This window comes from Nothobranchius furzeri, chromosome 2 (genome assembly GCF_043380555.1).
Source record: "Nothobranchius furzeri strain GRZ-AD chromosome 2, NfurGRZ-RIMD1, whole genome shotgun sequence".
Taxonomy (NCBI): Eukaryota; Metazoa; Chordata; class Actinopteri; order Cyprinodontiformes; family Nothobranchiidae; genus Nothobranchius; species Nothobranchius furzeri.
The window spans coordinates 73,992,403-74,016,391 of record NC_091742.1 but is presented as its reverse complement, the minus strand read 5'-3'; the positions used below and the strand labels follow the sequence as shown (position 1 = coordinate 74,016,391).

The following is a 23,989-nucleotide window of genomic DNA, read 5'->3' as shown; positions in this document are numbered from 1 at the left end:
AGAAGACAAAAGGGATTCTTCAGATAATAGATCAACGAGTCTCTTGGCCAGGGCAAGACGGTGTTCCTGCAGAAGAGACTCCCGGTCTGGCCGGTTTGGCCTCCATATAATAGAACAAAAGTGCCTAAAGCATAAAGGAGTTGCTGCAAACATTTTAATGTAAATAAGTACCTCAAGCAGAAAGGAAGCCCTCAGGCAGAAAGGAATTCCTGCAAACATTTAGGGTGAGGTAACTCTGTTTGACAATCAGATTTACCTATCAATAAAAGTCACAAGTTGTACAAATAACACTTTTTGGACCATGCACATTGCCAGTCATGCAAAGCCAGCCAGTGACATTTATATAGCGGGTGAGTAGTTCGCTAATAGAGAATGTGAGTTCCTCGTTAGTATAGTGGACAGTATCCCCGCCTATCACGCGGGAGACCGGGGTTCGATTCCCCGACGGGGAGACTGCAGTTAACTTTAGCTTGATGCATTGAACAAAATGGCCAATTTTGCACTTGACCATCACTTCAACTGCTGGTATTTAACCCCAGGTCTCTTGCGTGGCAGCTGTTGAATGCTACCACTGGTCTACCAAACAGGACACGCTAACCTTTATGGCCTGCACGTATCACGCATGGCACAGTAAAATGTGCAGCCTTCATTTTCTTTTCACAATAGTTATTTCTACTTGTTTTTCTCATTGCCCCTGAGGTCTCTACATGTTTGTAATGGAAGCTTTTTGTATTTTGATACGGCATCTTGTTGGAACTCAATTTAACTGTAAGTCGTTTTGTAAGTTGAACCTGAATGCATAAATCAACATTTTTTAGCTTGCTTTCCATATCAACTGCACCACCGTGTCTTCATTTACACTTATTCGTTGAACTGCAGTGATTGATCATTTGATATGTTTTTTAGCTGTCATTTAGGACAGCCATTGGAACACAGGGTTTCTTCCTAATATGTCGATTTTCTCAGCATTTCTGTGGTGGAAACCTTTAGGATGTTCAAACCATCTTTACTCATTGCCACAGCTCCAAGGGTAACCAATAAATGCTGTCTGACGACAATTGTTGCACATCATGCAATGCCATCTGTTGGCATAGATGTTTCAAAAGGCCAGTTGAGGAATAGGCGCATGAAGAGTAAGACGTCGATATTCGTATTGGTTAGCGAATCACTGCCTGTCACATGAGAGACTTGGAGTATAGATGACTTCTAACTTTGATCGATGCATTGGACAGGCCTTGGAATTCTATCCAACAGAGGTTGCATTGGCCGGGAATCGAACCCGGGCCTCCCGCGTGGCAGGCGAGAATCCTACCACTGGACCACCAATGCACACAAGCGCATTAGCAACGCCAGTACTCTTGGTGCACAGGACGGTAACACGTGCATGCTTTTTTTTTTTTCTTTTTGGTACTGGACTTCTAGCCTTTGGGTATCACGATTGTTACATTTTCTGCCTGTTAATTTGCTCAGCATTTCTGTGGTGACAAACTTGAGGACCTTCAAAGAAGGTTTACCCATTGTAAACATTACAAGTTGTACAAATAACACTTTTTGGAACATGCATGGGAGTCCAGGACAAGGTCCTGCGGCTATCAGTCCAGCCCTTAACCGAGGCCCGAAACGTCTTTCGTGCGTGGATGGCAAAATCACCACCAGCGTAAAACCACACTGTCAACTGGCTATTAAAAAGTTAAAGGGTGCAATTTAATTTAGGTACTCACTCTCTCCCTGAGTGGCAGACTCGCCCTGAGTCTGTGCTCGAGAGCCTTTTAATGGAAGTTCGTCTGCGGAGATAAACAGCCGGCCGATGGGGCAATTCTCAGCCCCCCGGACATTGATGAGGAAGTGGCGCCATGCGGCTCTCCGAAGGCGAACTCCCACTGAAGGGATCTGCTTTCCCGGGTTTCAGCACCAAAAACGTTGGGTAATTTTTATTTGTCCTGTATTACCTCAAAGAAAACTCAGAGCACACACAGAGGGATTAGATTGATAATTTGGTACATTGTAAACAACCTTAAACAGACAACAAACACATACTTTGCAAAGTGTGAGATACTTTGCAAAGGGTGAGAAGAATCAATCCACACCAGTCGAAAACCAGTTTCCTCTCACCCCGAGTCGAAACTCTGGAGTGAATTTATTTGCAAGAACACACACACACCCATAAATTCCTCAAAAACCCCCTTGGCCTCAGGAATCCACAGAAGACAAAAGGGATTCTTCAGATAATAGATCAACGAGTCTCTTGGCCAGGGCAAGACGGTGTTCCTGCAGAAGAGACTCCCGGTCTGGCCGGTTTGGCCTCCATATAATAGAACAAAAGTGCCTAAAGCATAAAGGAGTTGCTGCAAACATTTTAATGTAAATAAGTACCTCAAGCAGAAAGGAAGCCCTCAGGCAGAAAGGAATTCCTGCAAACATTTAGGGTGAGGTAACTCTGTTTGACAATCAGATTTACCTATCAATAAAAGTCACAAGTTGTACAAATAACACTTTTTGGACCATGCACATTGCCAGTCATGCAAAGCCAGCCAGTGACATTTATATAGCGGGTGAGTAGTTCGCTAATAGAGAATGTGAGTTCCTCGTTAGTATAGTGGACAGTATCCCCGCCTATCACGCGGGAGACCGGGGTTCGATTCCCCGACGGGGAGACTGCAGTTAACTTTAGCTTGATGCATTGAACAAAATGGCCAATTTTGCACTTGACCATCACTTCAACTGCTGGTATTTAACCCCAGGTCTCTTGCGTGGCAGCTGTTGAATGCTACCACTGGTCTACCAAACAGGACACGCTAACCTTTATGGCCTGCACGTATCACGCATGGCACAGTAAAATGTGCAGCCTTCATTTTCTTTTCACAATAGTTATTTCTACTTGTTTTTCTCATTGCCCCTGAGGTCTCTACATGTTTGTAATGGAAGCTTTTTGTATTTTGATACGGCATCTTGTTGGAACTCAATTTAACTGTAAGTCGTTTTGTAAGTTGAACCTGAATGCATAAATCAACATTTTTTAGCTTGCTTTCCATATCAACTGCACCACCGTGTCTTCATTTACACTTATTCGTTGAACTGCAGTGATTGATCATTTGATATGTTTTTTAGCTGTCATTTAGGACAGCCATTGGAACACAGGGTTTCTTCCTAATATGTCGATTTTCTCAGCATTTCTGTGGTGGAAACCTTTAGGATGTTCAAACCATCTTTACTCATTGCCACAGCTCCAAGGGTAACCAATAAATGCTGTCTGACGACAATTGTTGCACATCATGCAATGCCATCTGTTGGCATAGATGTTTCAAAAGGCCAGTTGAGGAATAGGCGCATGAAGAGTAAGACGTCGATATTCGTATTGGTTAGCGAATCACTGCCTGTCACATGAGAGACTTGGAGTATAGATGACTTCTAACTTTGATCGATGCATTGGACAGGCCTTGGAATTCTATCCAACAGAGGTTGCATTGGCCGGGAATCGAACCCGGGCCTCCCGCGTGGCAGGCGAGAATCCTACCACTGGACCACCAATGCACACAAGCGCATTAGCAACGCCAGTACTCTTGGTGCACAGGACGGTAACACGTGCATGCTTTTTTTTTTTTCTTTTTGGTACTGGACTTCTAGCCTTTGGGTATCACGATTGTTACATTTTCTGCCTGTTAATTTGCTCAGCATTTCTGTGGTGACAAACTTGAGGACCTTCAAAGAAGGTTTACCCATTGTAAACATTACAAGTTGTACAAATAACACTTTTTGGAACATGCATGGGAGTCCAGGACAAGGTCCTGCGGCTATCAGTCCAGCCCTTAACCGAGGCCCGAAACGTCTTTCGTGCGTGGATGGCAAAATCACCACCAGCGTAAAACCACACTGTCAACTGGTTATTAAAAAGTTAAAGGGTGCAATTTAATTTAGGTACTCACTCTCTCCCTGAGTGGCAGACTCGCCCTGAGTCTGTGCTCGAGAGCCTTTTAATGGAAGTTCGTCTGCGGAGATAAACAGCCGGCCGATGGGGCAATTCTCAGCCCCCCGGACATTGATGAGGAAGTGGCGCCATGCGGCTCTCCGAAGGCGAACTCCCACTGAAGGGATCTGCTTTCCCGGGTTTCAGCACCAAAAACGTTGGGTAATTTTTATTTGTCCTGTATTACCTCAAAGAAAACTCAGAGCACACACAGAGGGATTAGATTGATAATTTGGTACATTGTAAACAACCTTAAACAGACAACAAACACATACTTTGCAAAGTGTGAGATACTTTGCAAAGGGTGAGAAGAATCAATCCACACCAGTCGAAAACCAGTTTCCTCTCACCCCGAGTCGAAACTCTGGAGTGAATTTATTTGCAAGAACACACACACACCCATAAATTCCTCAAAAACCCCCTTGGCCTCAGGAATCCACAGAAGACAAAAGGGATTCTTCAGATAATAGATCAACGAGTCTCTTGGCCAGGGCAAGACGGTGTTCCTGCAGAAGAGACTCCCGGTCTGGCCGGTTTGGCCTCCATATAATAGAACAAAAGTGCCTAAAGCATAAAGGAGTTGCTGCAAACATTTTAATGTAAATAAGTACCTCAAGCAGAAAGGAAGCCCTCAGGCAGAAAGGAATTCCTGCAAACATTTAGGGTGAGGTAACTCTGTTTGACAATCAGATTTACCTATCAATAAAAGTCACAAGTTGTACAAATAACACTTTTTGGACCATGCACATTGCCAATCATGCAAAGCCAGCCAATGACATTTATATAGCGGGTGAGTAGTTCGCTAATACAGAATGTGAGTTCCTCGTTAGTATAGTGGACAGTATCCCTGCCTGTCACGCGGGAGACCGGGGTTCGATTCCCCGACGGGGAGACTGCAGTTAACTTTAGCTTGATGCATTGAACAAAATGGCCAATTTTGCACTTGACCATCACTTCAACTGCTGGTATTTAACCCCAGGTCTCTTGCGTGGCAGCTGTTGAATGCTACCACTGGTCTACCAAACAGGACACGCTAACCTTTATGGCCTGCACGTATCACGCATGGCACAGTAAAATGTGCAGCCTTCATTTTCTTTTCACAATAGTTATTTCTACTTGTTTTTCTCATTGCCCCTGAGGTCTCTACATGTTTGTAATGGAAGCTTTTTGTATTTTGATACGGCATCTTGTTGGAACTCAATTTAACTGTAAGTCGTTTTGTAAGTTGAACCTGAATGCATAAATCAACATTTTTTAGCTTGCTTTCCATATCAACTGCACCACCGTGTCTTCATTTACACTTATTCGTTGAACTGCAGTGATTGATCATTTGATATGTTTTTTAGCTGTCATTTAGGACAGCCATTGGAACACAGGGTTTCTTCCTAATATGTCGTTTTTCTCAGCATTTCTGTGGTGGAAACCTTTAGGATGTTCAAACCATCTTTACTCATTGCCACAGCTCCAAGGGTAACCAATAAATGCTGTCTGACGACAATTGTTGCACATCATGCAATGCCATCTGTTGGCATAGATGTTTCAAAAGGCCAGTTGAGGAATAGGCGCATGAAGAGTAAGACGTCGATATTCGTATTGGTGAGCGAATCACTGCCTGTCACATGAGAGACTTGGAATATAGATGACTACTAACTTTGATCGATGCATTGGACAGGCCTTGGAATTCTATCCAACAGAGGTTGCATTGGCCGGGAATCGAACCCGGGCCTCCCGCGTGGCAGGCGAGAATCCTACCACTGGACCACCAATGCACACAAGCGCATTGGCAACGCCAGTACTCTTGGTGCACAGGACGGTAACACGTGCATGCTTTTTTTTTTTTCTTTTCGGTACTGGACTTCTAGCCTTTGGGTATCACGATTGTTACATTTTCTGCCTGTTAATTTGCTCAGCATTTCTGTGGTGACAAACTTGAGGACCTTCAAAGAAGGTTTACCCATTGTAAACATTACAAGTTGTACAAATAACACTTTTTGGAACATGCATGGGAGTCCAGGACAAGGTCCTGCGGCTATCAGTCCAGCCCTTAACCGAGGCCCGAAACGTCTTTCGTGCGTGGATGGCAAAATCACCACCAGCGTAAAACCACACTGTCAACTGGTTATTAAAAAGTTAAAGGGTGCAATTTAATTTAGGTACTCACTCTCTCCCTGAGTGGCAGACTCGCCCTGAGTCTGTGCTCGAGAGCCTTTTAATGGAAGTTCGTCTGCGGAGATAAACAGCCGGCCGATGGGGCAATTCTCAGCCCCCCGGACATTGATGAGGAAGTGGCGCCATGCGGCTCTCCGAAGGCGAACTCCCACTGAAGGGATCTGCTTTCCCGGGTTTCAGCACCAAAAACGTTGGGTAATTTTTATTTGTCCTGTATTACCTCAAAGAAAACTCAGAGCACACACAGAGGGATTAGATTGATAATTTGGTACATTGTAAACAACCTTAAACAGACAACAAACACATACTTTGCAAAGTGTGAGATACTTTGCAAAGGGTGAGAAGAATCAATCCACACCAGTCGAAAACCAGTTTCCTCTCACCCCGAGTCGAAACTCTGGAGTGAATTTATTTGCAAGAACACACACACACCCATAAATTCCTCAAAAACCCCCTTGGCCTCAGGAATCCACAGAAGACAAAAGGGATTCTTCAGATAATAGATCAACGAGTCTCTTGGCCAGGGCAAGACGGTGTTCCTGCAGAAGAGACTCCCGGTCTGGCCGGTTTGGCCTCCATATAATAGAACAAAAGTGCCTAAAGCATAAAGGAGTTGCTGCAAACATTTTAATGTAAATAAGTACCTCAAGCAGAAAGGAAGCCCTCAGGCAGAAAGGAATTCCTGCAAACATTTAGGGTGAGGTAACTCTGTTTGACAATCAGATTTACCTATCAATAAAAGTCACAAGTTGTACAAATAACACTTTTTGGACCATGCACATTGCCAGTCATGCAAAGCCAGCCAGTGACATTTATATAGCGGGTGAGTAGTTCGCTAATACAGAATGTGAGTTCCTCGTTAGTATAATGGACAGTATCCCCGCCTATCACGCGGGAGACCAGGGTTCGATTCCCCGACGGGGAGACTGCAGTTAACTTTAGCTTGATGCATTGAACAAAATGGCCAATTTTGCACTTGACCATCACTTCAACTGCTGGTATTTAACCCCAGGTCTCTTGCGTGGCAGCTGTTGAATGCTACCACTGGTCTACCAAACAGGACACGCTAACCTTTATGGCCTGCACGTATCACGCATGGCACAGTAAAATGTGCAGCCTTCATTTTCTTTTCACAATAGTTATTTCTACTTGTTTTTCTCATTGCCCCTGAGGTCTCTACATGTTTGTAATGGAAGCTTTTTGTATTTTGATACGGCATCTTGTTGGAACTCAATTTAACTGTAAGTCGTTTTGTAAGTTGAACCTGAATGCATAAATCAACATTTTTTAGCTTGCTTTCCATATCAACTGCACCACCGTGTCTTCATTTACACTTATTCGTTGAACTGCAGTGATTGATCATTTGATATGTTTTTTAGCTGTCATTTAGGACAGCCATTGGAACACAGGGTTTCTTCCTAATATGTCGTTTTTCTCAGCATTTCTGTGGTGGAAACCTTTAGGATGTTCAAACCATCTTTACTCATTGCCACAGCTCCAAGGGTAACCAATAAATGCTGTCTGACGACAATTGTTGCACATCATGCAATGCCATCTGTTGGCATAGATGTTTCAAAAGGCCAGTTGAGGAATAGGCGCATGAAGAGTAAGACGTCGATATTCGTATTGGTGAGCGAATCACTGCCTGTCACATGAGAGACTTGGAATATAGATGACTACTAACTTTGATCGATGCATTGGACAGGCCTTGGAATTCTATCCAACAGAGGTTGCATTGGCCGGGAATCGAACCCGGGCCTCCCGCGTGGCAGGCGAGAATCCTACCACTGGACCACCAATGCACACAAGCGCATTGGCAACGCCAGTACTCTTGGTGCACAGGACGGTAACACGTGCATGCTTTTTTTTTTTTCTTTTCGGTACTGGACTTCTAGCCTTTGGGTATCACGATTGTTACATTTTCTGCCTGTTAATTTGCTCAGCATTTCTGTGGTGACAAACTTGAGGACCTTCAAAGAAGGTTTACCCATTGTAAACATTACAAGTTGTACAAATAACACTTTTTGGAACATGCATGGGAGTCCAGGACAAGGTCCTGCGGCTATCAGTCCAGCCCTTAACCGAGGCCCGAAACGTCTTTCGTGCGTGGATGGCAAAATCACCACCAGCGTAAAACCACACTGTCAACTGGTTATTAAAAAGTTAAAGGGTGCAATTTAATTTAGGTACTCACTCTCTCCCTGAGTGGCAGACTCGCCCTGAGTCTGTGCTCGAGAGCCTTTTAATGGAAGTTCGTCTGCGGAGATAAACAGCCGGCCGATGGGGCAATTCTCAGCCCCCCGGACATTGATGAGGAAGTGGCGCCATGCGGCTCTCCGAAGGCGAACTCCCACTGAAGGGATCTGCTTTCCCGGGTTTCAGCACCAAAAACGTTGGGTAATTTTTATTTGTCCTGTATTACCTCAAAGAAAACTCAGAGCACACACAGAGGGATTAGATTGATAATTTGGTACATTGTAAACAACCTTAAACAGACAACGAACACATACTTTGCAAAGTGTGAGATACTTTGCAAAGGGTGAGAAGAATCAATCCACACCAGTCGAAAACCAGTTTCCTCTCACCCCGAGTCGAAACTCTGGAGTGAATTTATTTGCAAGAACACACACACACCCATAAATTCCTCAAAAACCCCCTTGGCCTCAGGAATCCACAGAAGACAAAAGGGATTCTTCAGATAATAGATCAACGAGTCTCTTGGCCAGGGCAAGACGGTGTTCCTGCAGAAGAGACTCCCGGTCTGGCCGGTTTGGCCTCCATATAATAGAACAAAAGTGCCTAAAGCATAAAGGAGTTGCTGCAAACATTTTAATGTAAATAAGTACCTCAAGCAGAAAGGAAGCCCTCAGGCAGAAAGGAATTCCTGCAAACATTTAGGGTGAGGTAACTCTGTTTGACAATCAGATTTACCTATCAATAAAAGTCACAAGTTGTACAAATAACACTTTTTGGACCATGCACATTGCCAATCATGCAAAGCCAGCCAATGACATTTATATAGCGGGTGAGTAGTTCGCTAATACAGAATGTGAGTTCCTCGTTAGTATAGTGGACAGTATCCCCGCCTGTCACGCGGGAGACCGGGGTTCGATTCCCCGACGGGGAGACTGCAGTTAACTTTAGCTTGATGCATTGAACAAAATGGCCAATTTTGCACTTGACCATCACTTCAACTGCTGGTATTTAACCCCAGGTCTCTTGCGTGGCAGCTGTTGAATGCTACCACTGGTCTACCAAACAGGACACGCTAACCTTTATGGCCTGCACGTATCACGCATGGCACAGTAAAATGTGCAGCCTTCATTTTCTTTTCACAATAGTTACTTCTACTTGTTTTTCTCATTGCCCCTGAGGTCTCTACATGTTTGTAATGGAAGCTTTTTGTATTTTGATACGGCATCTTGTTGGAACTCAATTTAACTGTAAGTCGTTTTGTAAGTTGAACCTGAATGCATAAATCAACATTTTTTAGCTTGCTTTCCATATCAACTGCACCACCGTGTCTTCATTTACACTTATTCGTTGAACTGCAGTGATTGATCATTTGATATGTTTTTTAGCTGTCATTTAGGACAGCCATTGGAACACAGGGTTTCTTCCTAATATGTCGTTTTTCTCAGCATTTCTGTGGTGGAAACCTTTAGGATGTTCAAACCATCTTTACTCATTGCCACAGCTCCAAGGGTAACCAATAAATGCTGTCTGACGACAATTGTTGCACATCATGCAATGCCATCTGTTGGCATAGATGTTTCAAAAGGCCAGTTGAGGAATAGGCGCATGAAGAGTAAGACGTCGATATTCGTATTGGTGAGCGAATCACTGCCTGTCACATGAGAGACTTGGAATATAGATGACTACTAACTCTGATCGATCAATTGGACAGGCCTTGGAATTCTATCCAACAGAGGTTGCATTGGCCGGGAATCGAACCCGGGCCTCCCGCATGGCAGGCGAGAATCCTACCACTGGACCACCAATGCACACAAGCGCATTGGCAACGCCAGTACTCTTGGTGCACAGGACGGTAACACGTGCATGCTTTTTTTTTTTTCTTTTCGGTACTGGACTTCTAGCCTTTGGGTATCACGATTGTTACATTTTCTGCCTGTTAATTTGCTCAGCATTTCTGTGGTGACAAACTTGAGGACCTTCAAAGAAGGTTTACCCATTGTAAACATTACAAGTTGTACAAATAACACTTTTTGGAACATGCATGGGAGTCCAGGACAAGGTCCTGCGGCTATCAGTCCAGCCCTTAACCGAGGCCCGAAACGTCTTTCGTGCGTGGATGGCAAAATCACCACCAGCGTAAAACCACACTGTCAACTGGTTATTAAAAAGTTAAAGGGTGCAATTTAATTTAGGTACTCACTCTCTCCCTGAGTGGCAGACTCGCCCTGAGTCTGTGCTCGAGAGCCTTTTAATGGAAGTTCGTCTGCGGAGATAAACAGCCGGCCGATGGGGCAATTCTCAGCCCCCCGGACATTGATGAGGAAGTGGCGCCATGCGGCTCTCCGAAGGCGAACTCCCACTGAAGGGATCTGCTTTCCCGGGTTTCAGCACCAAAAACGTTGGGTAATTTTTATTTGTCCTGTATTACCTCAAAGAAAACTCAGAGCACACACAGAGGGATTAGATTGATAATTTGGTACATTGTAAACAACCTTAAACAGACAACAAACACATACTTTGCAAAGTGTGAGATACTTTGCAAAGGGTGAGAAGAATCAATCCACACCAGTCGAAAACCAGTTTCCTCTCACCCCGAGTCGAAACTCTGGAGTGAATTTATTTGCAAGAACACACACACACCCATAAATTCCTCAAAAACCCCCTTGGCCTCAGGAATCCACAGAAGACAAAAGGGATTCTTCAGATAATAGATCAACGAGTCTCTTGGCCAGGGCAAGACGGTGTTCCTGCAGAAGAGACTCCCGGTCTGGCCGGTTTGGCCTCCATATAATAGAACAAAAGTGCCTAAAGCATAAAGGAGTTGCTGCAAACATTTTAATGTAAATAAGTACCTCAAGCAGAAAGGAAGCCCTCAGGCAGAAAGGAATTCCTGCAAACATTTAGGGTGAGGTAACTCTGTTTGACAATCAGATTTACCTATCAATAAAAGTCACAAGTTGTACAAATAACACTTTTTGGACCATGCACATTGCCAGTCATGCAAAGCCAGCCAGTGACATTTATATAGCGGGTGAGTAGTTCGCTAATACAGAATGTGAGTTCCTCGTTAGTATAGTGGACAGTATCCCCGCCTGTCACGCGGGAGACCGGGGTTCGATTCCCCGACGGGGAGACTGCAGTTAACTTTAGCTTGATGCATTGAACAAAATGGCCAATTTTGCACTTGACCATCACTTCAACTGCTGGTATTTAACCCCAGGTCTCTTGCGTGGCAGCTGTTGAATGCTACCACTGGTCTACCAAACAGGACACGCTAACCTTTATGGCCTGCACGTATCACGCATGGCACAGTAAAATGTGCAGCCTTCATTTTCTTTTCACAATAGTTATTTCTACTTGTTTTTCTCATTGCCCCTGAGGTCTCTACATGTTTGTAATGGAAGCTTTTTGTATTTTGATACGGCATCTTGTTGGAACTCAATTTAACTGTAAGTCGTTTTGTAAGTTGAACCTGAATGCATAAATCAACATTTTTTAGCTTGCTTTCCATATCAACTGCACCACCGTGTCTTCATTTACACTTATTCGTTGAACTGCAGTGATTGATCATTTGATATGTTTTTTAGCTGTCATTTAGGACAGCCATTGGAACACAGGGTTTCTTCCTAATATGTCGTTTTTCTCAGCATTTCTGTGGTGGAAACCTTTAGGATGTTCAAACCATCTTTACTCATTGCCACAGCTCCAAGGGTAACCAATAAATGCTGTCTGACGACAATTGTTGCACATCATGCAATGCCATCTGTTGGCATAGATGTTTCAAAAGGCCAGTTGAGGAATAGGCGCATGAAGAGTAAGACGTCGATATTCGTATTGGTGAGCGAATCACTGCCTGTCACATGAGAGACTTGGAATATAGATGACTACTAACTTTGATCGATGCATTGGACAGGCCTTGGAATTCTATCCAACAGAGGTTGCATTGGCCGGGAATCGAACCCGGGCCTCCCGCGTGGCAGGCGAGAATCCTACCACTGGACCACCAATGCACACAAGCGCATTGGCAACGCCAGTACTCTTGGTGCACAGGACGGTAACACGTGCATGCTTTTTTTTTTTTCTTTTCGGTACTGGACTTCTAGCCTTTGGGTATCACGATTGTTACATTTTCTGCCTGTTAATTTGCTCAGCATTTCTGTGGTGACAAACTTGAGGACCTTCAAAGAAGGTTTACCCATTGTAAACATTACAAGTTGTACAAATAACACTTTTTGGAACATGCATGGGAGTCCAGGACAAGGTCCTGCGGCTATCAGTCCAGCCCTTAACCGAGGCCCGAAACGTCTTTCGTGCGTGGATGGCAAAATCACCACCAGCGTAAAACCACACTGTCAACTGGTTATTAAAAAGTTAAAGGGTGCAATTTAATTTAGGTACTCACTCTCTCCCTGAGTGGCAGACTCGCCCTGAGTCTGTGCTCGAGAGCCTTTTAATGGAAGTTCGTCTGCGGAGATAAACAGCCGGCCGATGGGGCAATTCTCAGCCCCCCGGACATTGATGAGGAAGTGGCGCCATGCGGCTCTCCGAAGGCGAACTCCCACTGAAGGGATCTGCTTTCCCGGGTTTCAGCACCAAAAACGTTGGGTAATTTTTATTTGTCCTGTATTACCTCAAAGAAAACTCAGAGCACACACAGAGGGATTAGATTGATAATTTGGTACATTGTAAACAACCTTAAACAGACAACAAACACATACTTTGCAAAGTGTGAGATACTTTGCAAAGGGTGAGAAGAATCAATCCACACCAGTCGAAAACCAGTTTCCTCTCACCCCGAGTCGAAACTCTGGAGTGAATTTATTTGCAAGAACACACACACACCCATAAATTCCTCAAAAACCCCCTTGGCCTCAGGAATCCACAGAAGACAAAAGGGATTCTTCAGATAATAGATCAACGAGTCTCTTGGCCAGGGCAAGACGGTGTTCCTGCAGAAGAGACTCCCGGTCTGGCCGGTTTGGCCTCCATATAATAGAACAAAAGTGCCTAAAGCATAAAGGAGTTGCTGCAAACATTTTAATGTAAATAAGTACCTCAAGCAGAAAGGAAGCCCTCAGGCAGAAAGGAATTCCTGCAAACATTTAGGGTGAGGTAACTCTGTTTGACAATCAGATTTACCTATCAATAAAAGTCACAAGTTGTACAAATAACACTTTTTGGACCATGCACATTGCCAGTCATGCAAAGCCAGCCAGTGACATTTATATAGCGGGTGAGTAGTTCGCTAATACAGAATGTGAGTTCCTCGTTAGTATAATGGACAGTATCCCCGCCTATCACGCGGGAGACCAGGGTTCGATTCCCCGACGGGGAGACTGCAGTTAACTTTAGCTTGATGCATTGAACAAAATGGCCAATTTTGCACTTGACCATCACTTCAACTGCTGGTATTTAACCCCAGGTCTCTTGCGTGGCAGCTGTTGAATGCTACCACTGGTCTACCAAACAGGACACGCTAACCTTTATGGCCTGCACGTATCACGCATGGCACAGTAAAATGTGCAGCCTTCATTTTCTTTTCACAATAGTTATTTCTACTTGTTTTTCTCATTGCCCCTGAGGTCTCTACATGTTTGTAATGGAAGCTTTTTGTATTTTGATACGGCATCTTGTTGGAACTCAATTTAACTGTAAGTCGTTTTGTAAGTTGAACCTGAATGCATAAATCAACATTTTTTAGCTTGCTTTCCATATCAACTGCACCACCGTGTCTTCATTTACACTTATTCGTTGAACTGCAGTGATTGATCATTTGATATGTTTTTTAGCTGTCATTTAGGACAGCCATTGGAACACAGGGTTTCTTCCTAATATGTCGTTTTTCTCAGCATTTCTGTGGTGGAAACCTTTAGGATGTTCAAACCATCTTTACTCATTGCCACAGCTCCAAGGGTAACCAATAAATGCTGTCTGACGACAATTGTTGCACATCATGCAATGCCATCTGTTGGCATAGATGTTTCAAAAGGCTAGTTGAGGAATAGGCGCATGAAGAGTAAGACGTCGATATTCGTATTGGTGAGCGAATCACTGCCTGTCACATGAGAGACTTGGAGTATAGATGACTTCTAACTTTGATCGATGCATTGGACAGGCCTTGGAATTCTATCCAACAGAGGTTGCATTGGCCGGGAATCGAACCCGGGCCTCCCGCGTGGCAGGCGAGAATCCTACCACTGGACCACCAATGCACACAAGCGCATTAGCAACGCCAGTACTCTTGGTGCACAGGACAGTAACACGAGCAGGCTTTTTTTTTTCTTTTCGGTACTGGACTTCTAGCCTTTGGGTATCACGATTGTTACATTTTCTGCCTGTTAATTTGCTCAGCATTTCTGTGGTGACAAACATGAGGACCTTCAAAGAAGGTTTACCCATTGTAAACATCACAAGTTGTACAAATTACACTTTTTGGACCATGCATGGGAGTCCAGGACAAGGTCCGGCGGCTATCAGTCCAGCCCTTAACCGGGGCCCGAAACGTCTTTCGTGCGTGGATGGCAAAATCACCACCAGCGTAAAACCACACTGTCAACTGGTTATAAAAAAATTAAAGGGTGCAATTTAATTTAGGTACTCACTCTCTCCCTGAGTGGCAGACTCGCCCTGAGTCTGTGCGCGAGAGCCTGTTAATGGAAGTTCGTCTGCGGAGATAAACAGCCGGCCGATGGGGCAATTCTCAGCCCCCCGGACTTTGATGAGGAAGTGGCGCCATGCGGCTCTCCGAAGGCGAACTCCCACTGAAGGGATCTGCTTTCCCGGGTTTCAGCACCAAAAACGTTGGGTAATTTTTATTTGTCCTGTATTACCTCAAAGAAAACTCAGAGCACACACAGAGGGATTAGATTGATAATTTGGTACATTGTAAACAACCTTAAACAGACAACGAACACATACTTTGCAAAGTGTGAGATACTTTGCAAAGGGTGAGAAGAATCAATCCACACCAGTCGAAAACCAGTTTCCTCTCACCCCGAGTCGAAACTCTGGAGTGAATTTATTTGCAAGAACACACACACACCCATAAATTCCTCAAAAAACCCCTTGGCCTCAGGAATCCACAGAAGACAAAAGGGATTCTTCAGATAATAGATCAACGAGTCTCTTGGCCAGGGCAAGACGGTGTTCCTGCAGAAGAGACTCCCGGTCTGGCCGGTTTGGCCTCCATATAATAGAACAAAAGTGCCTAAAGCATAAAGGAGTTGCTGCAAACATTTTAATGTAAATAAGTACCTCAAGCAGAAAGGAAGCCCTCAGGCAGAAAGGAATTCCTGCAAACATTTAGGGTGAGGTAACTCTGTTTGACAATCAGATTTACCTATCAATAAAAGTCACAAGTTGTACAAATAACACTTTTTGGACCATGCACATTGCCAATCATGCAAAGCCAGCCAATGACATTTATATAGCGGGTGAGTAGTTCGCTAATACAGAATGTGAGTTCCTCGTTAGTATAGTGGACAGTATCCCCGCCTGTCACGCGGGAGACCGGGGTTCGATTCCCCGACGGGGAGACTGCAGTTAACTTTAGCTTGATGCATTGAACAAAATGGCCAATTTTGCACTTGACCATCACTTCAACTGCTGGTATTTAACCCCAGGTCTCTTGCGTGGCAGCTGTTGAATGCTACCACTGGTCTACCAAACAGGACACGCTAACCTTTATGGCCTGCACGTATCACGCATGGCACAGTAAAATGTGCAGCCTTCATTTTCTTTTCACAATAGTTATTTCTACTTGTTTTTCTCATTGCCCCTGAGGTCTCTACATGTTTGTAATGGAAGCTTTTTGTATTTTGATACGGCATCTTGTTGGAACTCAATTTAACTGTAAGTCGTTTTGTAAGTTGAACCTGAATGCATAAATCAACATTTTTTAGCTTGCTTTCCATATCAACTGCACCACCGTGTCTTCATTTACACTTATTCGTTGAACTGCAGTGATTGATCATTTGATATGTTTTTTAGCTGTCATTTAGGACAGCCATTGGAACACAGGGTTTCTTCCTAATATGTCGTTTTTCTCAGCATTTCTGTGGTGGAAACCTTTAGGATGTTCAAACCATCTTTACTCATTGCCACAGCTCCAAGGGTAACCAATAAATGCTGTCTGACGACAATTGTTGCACATCATGCAATGCCATCTGTTGGCATAGATGTTTCAAAAGGCCAGTTGAGGAATAGGCGCATGAAGAGTAAGACGTCGATATTCGTATTGGTGAGCGAATCACTGCCTGTCACATGAGAGACTTGGAATATAGATGACTTCTAACTTTGATCGATGCATTGGACAGGCCTTGGAATTCTATCCAACAGAGGTTGCATTGGCCGGGAATCGAACCCGGGCCTCCCGCGTGGCAGGCGAGAATCCTACCACTGGACCACCAATGCACACAAGCGCATTAGCAACGCCAGTACTCTTGGTGCACAGGACGGTAACACGAGCATGCTTTTTTTTTTTCTTTTCGGTACTGGACTTCTAGCCTTTGGGTATCACGATTGTTACATTTTCTGCCTGTTAATTTGCTCAGCATTTCTGTGGTGACAAACTTGAGGACCTTCAAAGAAGGTTTACCCATTGTAAACATTACAAGTTGTACAAATAACACTTTTTGGAACATGCATGGGAGTCCAGGACAAGGTCCTGCGGCTATCAGTCCAGCCCTTAACCGAGGCCCGAAACGTCTTTCGTGCGTGGATGGCAAAATCACCACCAGCGTAAAACCACACTGTCAACTGGCTATTAAAAAGTTAAAGGGTGCAATTTAATTTAGGTACTCACTCTCTCCCTGAGTGGCAGACTCGCCCTGAGTCTGTGCTCGAAAGCCTTTTAATGGAAGTTCGTCTGCGGAGATAAACAGCCGGCCGATGGGGCAATTCTCAGCCCCCCGGACATTGATGAGGAAGTGGCGCCATGCGGCTCTCCGAAGGCGAACTCCCACTGAAGGGATCTGCTTTCCCGGGTTTCAGCACCAAAAACGTTGGGTAATTTTTATTTGTCCTGTATTACCTCAAAGAAAACTCAGAGCACACACAGAGGGATTAGATTGATAATTTGGTACATTGTAAACAACCTTAAACAGACAACAAACACATACTTTGCAAAGTGTGAGATACTTTGCAAAGGGTGAGAAGAATCAATCCACACCAGTCGAAAACCAGTTTCCTCTCACCCCGAGTCGAAACTCTGGAGTGAATTTATTTGCAAGAACACACACACACCCATAAATTCCTCAAAAACCCCCTTGGCCTCAGGAATCCACAGAAGACAAAAGGGATTCTTCAGATAATAGATCAACGAGTCTCTTGGCCAGGGCAAGACGGTGTTCCTGCAGAAGAGACTCCCGGTCTGGCCGGTTTGGCCTCCATATAATAGAACAAAAGTGCCTAAAGCATAAAGGAGTTGCTGCAAACATTTTAATGTAAATAAGTACCTCAAGCAGAAAGGAAGCCCTCAGGCAGAAAGGAATTCCTGCAAACATTTAGGGTGAGGTAACTCTGTTTGACAATCAGATTTACCTATCAATAAAAGTCACAAGTTGTACAAATAACACTTTTTGGACCATGCACATTGCCAGTCATGCAAAGCCAGCCAGTGACATTTATATAGCGGGTGAGTAGTTCGCTAATACAGAATGTGAGTTCCTCGTTAGTATAGTGGACAGTATCCCCGCCTATCACGCGGGAGACCGGGGTTAGATTCCCCGACGGGGAGACTGCAGTTAACTTTAGCTTGATGCATTGAACAAAATGGCCAATTTTGCACTTGACCATCACTTCAACTGCTGGTATTTAACCCCAGGTCTCTTGCGTGGCAGCTGTTGAATGCTACCACTGGTCTACCAAACAGGACACGCTAACCTTTATGGCCTGCACGTATCACGCATGGCACAGTAAAATGTGCAGCCTTCATTTTCTTTTCACAATAGTTATTTCTACTTGTTTTTCTCATTGCCCCTGAGGTCTCTACATGTTTGTAATGGAAGCTTTTTGTATTTTGATACGGCATCTTGTTGGAACTCAATTTAACTGTAAGTCGTTTTGTAAGTTGAACCTGAATGCATAAATCAACATTTTTTAGCTTGCTTTCCATATCAACTGCACCACCGTGTCTTCATTTACACTTATTCGTTGAACTGCAGTGATTGATCATTTGATATGTTTTTTAGCTGTCATTTAGGACAGCCATTGGAACACAGGGTTTCTTCCTAATATGTCGTTTTTCTCAGCATTTCTGTGGTGGAAACCTTTAGGATGTTCAAACCATCTTTACTCATTGCCACAGCTCCAAGGGTAACCAATAAATGCTGTCTGACGACAATTGTTGCACATCATGCAATGCCATCTGTTGGCATAGATGTTTCAAAAGGCCAGTTGAGGAATAGGCGCATGAAGAGTAAGACGTCGATATTCGTATTGGTGAGCGAATCACTGCCTGTCACATGAGAGACTTGGAGTATAGATGACTTCTAACTTTGATCGATGCATTGGACAGGCCTTGGAATTCTATCCAACAGAGGTTGCATTGGCCGGGAATCGAACCCGGGCCTCCCGCGTGGCAGGCGAGAATCCTACCACTGGACCACCAATGCACACAAGCGCATTAGCAACGCCAGTACTCTTGGTGCACAGGACAGTAACACGAGCAGGCTTTTTTTTTTCTTTTCGGTACTGGACTTCTAGCCTTTGGGTATCACGATTGTTACATTTTCTGCCTGTTAATTTGCTCAGCATTTCTGTGGTGACAAACATGAGGACCTTCAAAGAAGGTTTACCCATTGTAAACATCACAAGTTGTACAAATTACACTTTTTGGACCATGCATGGGAGTCCAGGACAAGGTCCGGCGGCTATCAGTCCAGCCCTTAACCGGGGCCCGAAACGTCTTTCGTGCGTGGATGGCAAAATCACCACCAGCGTAAAACCACACTGTCAACTGGTTATTAAAAAATTAAAGGGTGCAATTTAATTTAGGTACTCACTCTCTCCCTGAGTGGCAGACTCGCCCTGAGTCTGTGCGCGAGAGCCTGTTAATGGAAGTTCGTCTGCGGAGATAAACAGCCGGCCGATGGGGCAATTCTCAGCCCCCCGGACTTTGATGAGGAAGTGGCGCCATGCGGCTCTCCGAAGGCGAACTCCCACTGAAGGGATCTGCTTTCCCGGGTTTCAGCACCAAAAACGTTGGGTAATTTTTATTTGTCCTGTATTACCTCAAAGAAAACTCAGAGCACACACAGAGGGATTAGATTGATAATTTGGTACATTGTAAACAACCTTAAACAGACAACAAACACATACTTTGCAAAGTGTGAGATACTTTGCAAAGGGTGAGAAGAATCAATCCACACCAGTCGAAAACCAGTTTCCTCTCACCCCGAGTCGAAACTCTGGAGTGAATTTATTTGCAAGAACACACACACACCCATAAATTCCTCAAAAACCCCCTTGGCCTCAGGAATCCACAGAAGACAAAAGGGATTCTTCAGATAATAGATCAACGAGTCTCTTGGCCAGGGCAAGACGGTGTTCCTGCAGAAGAGACTCCCGGTCTGGCCGGTTTGGCCTCCATATAATAGAACAAAAGTGCCTAAAGCATAAAGGAGTTGCTGCAAACATTTTAATGTAAATAAGTACCTCAAGCAGAAAGGAAGCCCTCAGGCAGAAAGGAATTCCTGCAAACATTTAGGGTGAGGTAACTCTGTTTGACAATCAGATTTACCTATCAATAAAAGTCACAAGTTGTACAAATAACACTTTTTGGACCATGCACATTGCCAGTCATGCAAAGCCAGCCAGTGACATTTATATAGCGGGTGAGTAGTTCGCTAATACAGAATGTGAGTTCCTCGTTAGTATAGTGGACAGTATCCCCGCCTATCACGCGGGAGACCGGGGTTAGATTCCCCGACGGGGAGACTGCAGTTAACTTTAGCTTGATGCATTGAACAAAATGGCCAATTTTGCACTTGACCATCACTTCAACTGCTGGTATTTAACCCCAGGTCTCTTGCGTGGCAGCTGTTGAATGCTACCACTGGTCTACCAAACAGGACACGCTAACCTTTATGGCCTGCACGTATCACGCATGGCACAGTAAAATGTGCAGCCTTCATTTTCTTTTCACAATAGTTATTTCTACTTGTTTTTCTCATTGCCCCTGAGGTCTCTACATGTTTGTAATGGAAGCTTTTTGTATTTTGATACGGCATCTTGTTGGAACTCAATTTAACTGTAAGTCGTTTTGTAAGTTGAACCTGAATGCATAAATCAACATTTTTTAGCTTGCTTTCCATATCAACTGCACCACCGTGTCTTCATTTACACTTATTCGTTGAACTGCAGTGATTGATCATTTGATATGTTTTTTAGCTGTCATTTAGGACAGCCATTGGAACACAGGGTTTCTTCCTAATATGTCGTTTTTCTCAGCATTTCTGTGGTGGAAACCTTTAGGATGTTCAAACCATCTTTACTCATTGCCACAGCTCCAAGGGTAACCAATAAATGCTGTCTGACGACAATTGTTGCACATCATGCAATGCCATCTGTTGGCATAGATGTTTCAAAAGGCCAGTTGAGGAATAGGCGCATGAAGAGTAAGACGTCGATATTCGTATTGGTGAGCGAATCACTGCCTGTCACATGAGAGACTTGGAGTATAGATGACTTCTAACTTTGATCGATGCATTGGACAGGCCTTGGAATTCTATCCAACAGAGGTTGCATTGGCCGGGAATCGAACCCGGGCCTCCCGCGTGGCAGGCGAGAATCCTACCACTGGACCACCAATGCACACAAGCGCATTAGCAACGCCAGTACTCTTGGTGCACAGGACAGTAACACGAGCAGGCTTTTTTTTTTCTTTTCGGTACTGGACTTCTAGCCTTTGGGTATCACGATTGTTACATTTTCTGCCTGTTAATTTGCTCAGCATTTCTGTGGTGACAAACATGAGGACCTTCAAAGAAGGTTTACCCATTGTAAACATCACAAGTTGTACAAATTACACTTTTTGGACCATGCATGGGAGTCCAGGACAAGGTCCGGCGGCTATCAGTCCAGCCCTTAACCGGGGCCCGAAACGTCTTTCGTGCGTGGATGGCAAAATCACCACCAGCGTAAAACCACACTGTCAACTGGTTATTAAAAAATTAAAGGGTGCAATTTAATTTAGGTACTCACTCTCTCCCTGAGTGGCAGACTCGCCCTGAGTCTGTGCGCGAGAGCCTGTTAATGGAAGTTCGTCTGCGGAGATAAACAGCCGGCCGATGGGGCAATTCTCAGCCCCCCGGACTTTGATGAGGAAGTGGCGCCATGCGGCTCTCCGAAGGCGAACTCCCACTGAAGGGATCTGCTTTCCCGGGTTTCAGCACCAAAAACGTTGGGTAATTTTTATTTGTCCTGTATTACCTCAAAGAAAACTCAGAGCACACACAGAGGGATTAGATTGATAATTTGGTACATTGTAAACAACCTTAAACAGACAACGAACACATACTTTGCAAAGTGTGAGATACTTTGCAAAGGGTGAGAAGAATCAATCCACACCAGTCGAAAACCAGTTTCCTCTCACCCCGAGTCGAAACTCTGGAGTGAATTTATTTGCAAGAACACACACACACCCATAAATTCCTCAAAAACCCCCTTGGCCTCAGGAATCCACAGAAGACAAAAGGGATTCTTCAGATAATAGATCAACGAGTCTCTTGGCCAGGGCAAGACGGTGTTCCTGCAGAAGAGACTCCCGGTCTGGCCGGTTTGGCCTCCATATAATAGAACAAAAGTGCCTAAAGCATAAAGGAGTTGCTGCAAACATTTTAATGTAAATAAGTACCTCAAGCAGAAAGGAAGCCCTCAGGCAGAAAGGAATTCCTGCAAACATTTAGGGTGAGGTAACTCTGTTTGACAATCAGATTTACCTATCAATAAAAGTCACAAGTTGTACAAATAACACTTTTTGGACCATGCACATTGCCAGTCATGCAAAGCCAGCCAGTGACATTTATATAGCGGGTGAGTAGTTCGCTAATACAGAATGTGAGTTCCTCGTTAGTATAGTGGACAGTATCCCCGCCTATCACGCGGGAGACCGGGGTTCGATTCCCCGACGGGGAGACTGCAGGTAACTTTAGCTTGATGCATTGAACAAAATGGCCAATTTTGCACTTGACCATCACTTCAACTGCTGGTATTTAACCCCAGGTCTCTTGCGTGGCAGCTGTTGAATGCTACCACTGGTCTACCAAACAGGACACGCTAACCTTTATGGCCTGCACGTATCACGCATGGCACAGTAAAATGTGCAGCCTTCATTTTCTTTTCACAATAGTTATTTCTACTTGTTTTTCTCATTGCCCCTGAGGTCTCTACATGTTTGTAATGGAAGCTTTTTGTATTTTGATACGGCATCTTGTTGGAACTCAATTTAACTGTAAGTCGTTTTGTAAGTTGAACCTGAATGCATAAATCAACATTTTTTAGCTTGCTTTCCATATCAACTGCACCACCGTGTCTTCATTTACACTTATTCGTTGAACTGCAGTGATTGATCATTTGATATGTTTTTTAGCTGTCATTTAGGACAGCCATTGGAACACAGGGTTTCTTCCTAATATGTCGTTTTTCTCAGCATTTCTGTGGTGGAAACCTTTAGGATGTTCAAACCATCTTTACTCATTGCCACAGCTCCAAGGGTAACCAATAAATGCTGTCTGACGACAATTGTTGCACATCATGCAATGCCATCTGTTGGCATAGATGTTTCAAAAGGCCAGTTGAGGAATAGGCGCATGAAGAGTAAGACGTCGATATTCGTATTGGTGAGCGAATCACTGCCTGTCACATGAGAGACTTGGAGTATAGATGACTTCTAACTTTGATCGATGCATTGGACAGGCCTTGGAATTCTATCCAACAGAGGTTGCATTGGCCGGGAATCGAACCCGGGCCTCCCGCGTGGCAGGCGAGAATCCTACCACTGGACCACCAATGCACACAAGCGCATTAGCAACGCCAGTACTCTTGGTGCACAGGACAGTAACACGAGCAGGCTTTTTTTTTTTTTTTCGGTACTGGACTTCTAGCCTTTGGGTATCACGATTGTTACATTTTCTGCCTGTTAATTTGCTCAGCATTTCTGTGGTGACAAACATGAGGACCTTCAAAGAAGGTTTACCCATTGTAAACGTCACAAGTTGTACAAATTACACTTTTTGGACCATGCATGGGAGTCCAGGACAAGGTCCGGCGGCTATCAGTCCAGCCCTTAACCGGGGCCCGAAACGTCTTTCGTGCGTGGATGGCAAAATCACCACCAGCGTAAAACCACACTGTCAACTGGTTATTAAAAAATTAAAGGGTGCAATTTAATTTAGGTACTCACTCTCTCCCTGAGTGGCAGACTCGCCCTGAGTCTGTGCGCGAGAGCCTGTTAATGGAAGTTCGTCTGCGGAGATAAACAGCCGGCCGATGGGGCAATTCTCAGCCCCCCGGACTTTGATGAGGAAGTGGCGCCATGCGGCTCTCCGAAGGCGAACTCCCACTGAAGGGATCTGCTTTCCCGGGTTTCAGCACCAAAAACGTTGGGTAATTTTTATTTGTCCTGTATTACCTCAAAGAAAACTCAGAGCACACACAGAG

At 44.5% G+C, this 23,989-nt stretch overlaps 20 non-coding genes across 20 annotated transcripts; 9 read left to right on the top strand and 11 right to left on the bottom strand.

Moving 5' to 3' along the window:
* The first annotated feature begins 380 nt into the window (after positions 1–380).
* Positions 381–452, top strand: trnad-auc (transfer RNA aspartic acid (anticodon AUC)). The gene has a single exon. It is a non-coding gene; the product is annotated as a tRNA-Asp (tRNA).
* Positions 453–1,258: 806 nt separating this feature from the next.
* trnag-gcc (transfer RNA glycine (anticodon GCC)) lies at positions 1,259–1,329 on the bottom strand. The gene has a single exon. It is a non-coding gene; the product is annotated as a tRNA-Gly (tRNA).
* Positions 1,330–2,582: 1,253 nt separating this feature from the next.
* Positions 2,583–2,654, top strand: trnad-auc (transfer RNA aspartic acid (anticodon AUC)). Its single transcript has one exon. It is a non-coding gene; the product is annotated as a tRNA-Asp (tRNA).
* Positions 2,655–3,460: 806 nt separating this feature from the next.
* Positions 3,461–3,531, bottom strand: trnag-gcc (transfer RNA glycine (anticodon GCC)). The gene has a single exon. It is a non-coding gene; the product is annotated as a tRNA-Gly (tRNA).
* Positions 3,532–4,784: 1,253 nt separating this feature from the next.
* On the top strand, positions 4,785–4,856 carry trnad-guc (transfer RNA aspartic acid (anticodon GUC)). The gene has a single exon. It is a non-coding gene; the product is annotated as a tRNA-Asp (tRNA).
* Positions 4,857–5,662: 806 nt separating this feature from the next.
* Positions 5,663–5,733, bottom strand: trnag-gcc (transfer RNA glycine (anticodon GCC)). Its single transcript has one exon. It is a non-coding gene; the product is annotated as a tRNA-Gly (tRNA).
* A 2,131-nt stretch (positions 5,734–7,864) lies between these two features.
* Positions 7,865–7,935, bottom strand: trnag-gcc (transfer RNA glycine (anticodon GCC)). Its single transcript has one exon. It is a non-coding gene; the product is annotated as a tRNA-Gly (tRNA).
* A 1,253-nt stretch (positions 7,936–9,188) lies between these two features.
* On the top strand, positions 9,189–9,260 carry trnad-guc (transfer RNA aspartic acid (anticodon GUC)). The gene has a single exon. It is a non-coding gene; the product is annotated as a tRNA-Asp (tRNA).
* An 806-nt stretch (positions 9,261–10,066) lies between these two features.
* Positions 10,067–10,137, bottom strand: trnag-gcc (transfer RNA glycine (anticodon GCC)). The gene has a single exon. It is a non-coding gene; the product is annotated as a tRNA-Gly (tRNA).
* Positions 10,138–11,390: 1,253 nt separating this feature from the next.
* On the top strand, positions 11,391–11,462 carry trnad-guc (transfer RNA aspartic acid (anticodon GUC)). The gene has a single exon. It is a non-coding gene; the product is annotated as a tRNA-Asp (tRNA).
* An 806-nt stretch (positions 11,463–12,268) lies between these two features.
* trnag-gcc (transfer RNA glycine (anticodon GCC)) lies at positions 12,269–12,339 on the bottom strand. Its single transcript has one exon. It is a non-coding gene; the product is annotated as a tRNA-Gly (tRNA).
* Positions 12,340–14,470: 2,131 nt separating this feature from the next.
* Positions 14,471–14,541, bottom strand: trnag-gcc (transfer RNA glycine (anticodon GCC)). The gene has a single exon. It is a non-coding gene; the product is annotated as a tRNA-Gly (tRNA).
* Positions 14,542–15,792: 1,251 nt separating this feature from the next.
* Positions 15,793–15,864, top strand: trnad-guc (transfer RNA aspartic acid (anticodon GUC)). Its single transcript has one exon. It is a non-coding gene; the product is annotated as a tRNA-Asp (tRNA).
* An 806-nt stretch (positions 15,865–16,670) lies between these two features.
* trnag-gcc (transfer RNA glycine (anticodon GCC)) lies at positions 16,671–16,741 on the bottom strand. Its single transcript has one exon. It is a non-coding gene; the product is annotated as a tRNA-Gly (tRNA).
* A 1,252-nt stretch (positions 16,742–17,993) lies between these two features.
* trnad-auc (transfer RNA aspartic acid (anticodon AUC)) lies at positions 17,994–18,065 on the top strand. Its single transcript has one exon. It is a non-coding gene; the product is annotated as a tRNA-Asp (tRNA).
* An 806-nt stretch (positions 18,066–18,871) lies between these two features.
* Positions 18,872–18,942, bottom strand: trnag-gcc (transfer RNA glycine (anticodon GCC)). Its single transcript has one exon. It is a non-coding gene; the product is annotated as a tRNA-Gly (tRNA).
* A 1,251-nt stretch (positions 18,943–20,193) lies between these two features.
* Positions 20,194–20,265, top strand: trnad-auc (transfer RNA aspartic acid (anticodon AUC)). The gene has a single exon. It is a non-coding gene; the product is annotated as a tRNA-Asp (tRNA).
* Positions 20,266–21,071: 806 nt separating this feature from the next.
* trnag-gcc (transfer RNA glycine (anticodon GCC)) lies at positions 21,072–21,142 on the bottom strand. Its single transcript has one exon. It is a non-coding gene; the product is annotated as a tRNA-Gly (tRNA).
* A 1,251-nt stretch (positions 21,143–22,393) lies between these two features.
* trnad-auc (transfer RNA aspartic acid (anticodon AUC)) lies at positions 22,394–22,465 on the top strand. Its single transcript has one exon. It is a non-coding gene; the product is annotated as a tRNA-Asp (tRNA).
* Positions 22,466–23,271: 806 nt separating this feature from the next.
* trnag-gcc (transfer RNA glycine (anticodon GCC)) lies at positions 23,272–23,342 on the bottom strand. The gene has a single exon. It is a non-coding gene; the product is annotated as a tRNA-Gly (tRNA).
* Between the last annotated feature and the right edge of the window lie 647 nt (positions 23,343–23,989).